Below are 3,700 nucleotides of genomic sequence, written 5' to 3' on the forward strand. Positions count from 1 at the left end.
AGCGGCGCGCCGTCTTTTGGTCTGCTTTTATTGTAGCTATCCCTTCTGTAGTTGGGAACTTCATGCATAGATGTGGGGTCGAGACTACTGTGCCGAGCTGATTTAATGTTGTCCGACCTATTAAGGCATTGTAGGCTGAACTCACGTCGACCACGATGTAGTCTATCTTGAATGTTCTTGATTGGTTACCTTTTCCGAAGGTCGTGTGTAGTGAGATGTATCCGAGAGGCTGAATTGGAGTGTCTCCCAGTCTGAACAGATTGTTTGGATATGCTCTGAATTCTTTTTCTTCCAGGCCGAGTTTGTCGAAGGCTGTTTTGAACAAGATGTCGGCGGAGCTTCCTTGGTCTACCAGTATGCGGTGGAGATTTGTGTTTGCCAGTATAATAGTGATGACCATGGGATCGTCATGTCCTGAGATGATGCCGGATGCGTCCTCTTTGGTAAAAGTAATTGTGGGGATGTCGGGTGCTTCCTCCTTTCCCTCGACATGATATACTTCTTTAAGATATCTTTTGCGAGATGATTTGGAGATTCCTCCTCCCGCAAATCCTCCGTGTATCATGTGGATGTGTCTCTTTGGTGTACGAGGTGATCGCTCAGTTCGTCCGACATCTTCGTCCCTTCTCCTTTTTCTTTGGTCGTCGTCTCGGGTGGCTATGTATCGACCTAATTTTCCTTCTCTTACTAGTTTTTCTATGACGTTCTTTAAGTCAAAGCATTCGTTGGTGGAATTCCCACATATTCGATGATATTCACAATATTCAGTCCGATTTCCTCCTTCTTTTCTGCCTTTGAGTGATCGAGCTGGGGGTATTTTTTCAGTATGGCACACTTCTCTGTAGACATCCATAAGGGACACCCGAAGAGGGGTGTAATTGTGATTTTTTTAAATATTTTCCCCATGTTGATCTTCTTTCTTTTTGGATTCTTTATCCTTATCTCGGGAGGAGTAGTTGAATCCGAATTTTGAGGTCTCTCCTAGTCGAGAGGTTTCCTCCATGTTGATATACTTCTCTGCTCGTTCTTGCACTTCGTTCAGAGATATGGGGTGTTTTTTCGATATAGATTGGCTAAAAGGTCCTTCTCGTAAGCCATTGATGAGGCCCATAATGGCGGCCTCTGTTGGCAGCCATTGTATGTCCAGACATGCTTTGTTGAATCTTTCCATATAGCTGCGGAAACTTTCCCGATCTCCTTGTTTGATTCCTAATAGACTTGGGGCATGTTTAGCCTTATCTTTTTGGATGGAGAATCTGGCCAGGAACTTCTTGGCTAAGTCGTCGAAGCTTCAGATGGACCTAGGAGGTAGATTGTCGAACCATCTAATTGCTGTCTTTGTTAAAGTAGTCGGGAAGGCTTTGCAGCGAACTGCATCTGAGGCGTCGGTGAGGTACATTCTACTTCTGAAGTTACTGAGATGATGGCCGGGATCTGCTGTGCCATCATATAAAGTCATGTCGGGGAGTTTGAAGTCCTTTGGGATTTTGGGCCTCATAATCTCTTTGGTGAATGGGTCTTGATCCCTACGGGAGTCGTCTTCGTGACCGGATCGAGTAGTCTTGGTCTTGAGATCTGTTTCGAGTTTTAGGAGCTTGTCCTCTAACTCGCGGCGTCGTCTAACTTCCCTTCGTAGGTCTCTCTCAGCTTCTCGTTGATGCTCCACCTCTTTTTCGAGTTGCTTTAAGCGATCTTGAAGTGCCTCCATGGCTCCCACATTTGGTGAATCGTTGTTTTTGTTATTGAGGGGTATCTTTTGGTGCAGTGTCCGCGTTTTTGTGCGGCGTTCTATCTTCTAGATCCGAATCGTGGTCGTTGTCATGATCGTCTGCCATGGTGGTGGGATGACTTCCAGGTTCCCCAGCAACGACGCCAATGTTCCGAGGGTTACCTGAAACTGTAGGTCGATCTCGGACGAGATCTTCTGTACTGGTCGGAGCTGACGTGTCCGGCTGGTGAGTGGCGGCCGGAGCTGTGGTGTCCGACTTGTTGGACTGGCTATGCTGCTGATCCTTTGTCACCAGACGGTGGTGGTACCTACAAGGGACTCCGATGCTTAAGTTAGCAAGGGTATTAAGTAGGTTTTTAGTAGAATCAGAGTATGAGTTATATCTGGGTGCTCCAGTGTATTTATAGAGGTGTGGAGTGACCTTCTTAGATAAGATAAGTTAGTTATCTTATCTTATTTTTGAGTGAGGTCATCTTATCTTCAAGGAAACCGCCCTTATCTCTATAGGCTTGGGCTGCCTTTGGATTTGGGTCGTGTTCCTCTGTTCGGGCCCTTATTGGGCTTTTCTGGTGATTTGGTCGAGCTCTTTGAGAAGAGGTCGAACGGCTTGACCTGAAGAGGTCGGTCGTCTCGTCAGTAGAACATCCCGGGTCGGACAGCTCGACCCAGGGTATGAACAGCTTCCAGGTCCAAAACTCGCATGAATGATGGCTCCTCAAACGGCACTTCGTTTGCGAGTGCATTTGCCACCTCTGTCACATCTGGAGTCATAGTTCTGTCACCTTGATCTTCATCTCCATCTGGACCAACAAATTCGTAGTTGCTCTCGAACTCTTCTTCACTGTCACTATTATAATCTTTCCGTAGAATATTTCGGTCAGCCTCAGATTGTTCAAACTCAACATACAACTCGATGAACGAGATTTGAGCCCGGTTTTTAATATACATTGAAAACATCTCTTGCATGCTCGCTTCATCCGTCACATATTTAGTTTGATACTGGACGAATCCACTAAACACTGGTATGGGATATCTGTATTGAATACAGGATATTTTTCTTGCCCTCTCAGAATCAATCTTTTCACAGATCACACCTTTGAGCTCTTCAAATGAGATGATAAAAGGAATAACAACATCTAGCGAATTTTCACAAATAAATTTTACTCCTTCAGACGTTTGTAACAAAATCTGACTAAAATAATACACTTTTAGTAACACTCTATCACTCATTTCTCTCAATCACCAAAAAAGAAGCATAACTTTAGCTACTAGATTTTCAGGTCCAAAACAAGCAATGAAGAAACCAGAAAGAAGAAACAGAAGAAGCAGCCGTTCAAGAAGCGGAAGAAGACGCGAGTAAGCTACCACCAGTTCACTTCACACTTTTATATAGGCCTCTTTAATCAACTCGCGCCATTCGACTAGGTTAACCTGATTCAAAAAAAATATTAAAAAATTAAATCGGACCATGCGATTTCATCTACCAGTTCATAAAAAATTGCCAAGCTCACGCAAAACGGAGGGTCCAACTTCAATCTTCCCAAATTGAAATTCTCAGCATGGAACTCGGACCATGCGATTTGATGTCCCATTTCATATTAAAAAACCAAGCTTAAGCAACACGGAGGGTCCGATTTCAACCTTCCGAAATTTAAATTCTCTTACCATACAAATTGGACCGTGCGATTTGTTATGCAAAAGTTTAAAACCAAAGAACTCGCATGGTCCGAGTTCTTCTACCTCACACTGCCAAAAAGCTGTCCCACATATATGTTTAGTCCCCCATGAATCCATATCGAAGAATAGCACACATATGCCTTCCATTTCCATAAAATTGAGCCTACTAATGTGTAAAGAAAGACAAAAAGAAGAGGAAGATGAGGATAAAAATGGAATATTAAAATAAATTAGATTATTGGAATAAAATTAAAATTTATTTAAAATTCTAATTTATTTTAAATGTAAAAAATA

Source organism: Arachis ipaensis, chromosome B02, assembly GCF_000816755.2.
Source record: "Arachis ipaensis cultivar K30076 chromosome B02, Araip1.1, whole genome shotgun sequence".
Lineage (NCBI taxonomy): Eukaryota > Viridiplantae > Streptophyta > Magnoliopsida > Fabales > Fabaceae > Arachis > Arachis ipaensis.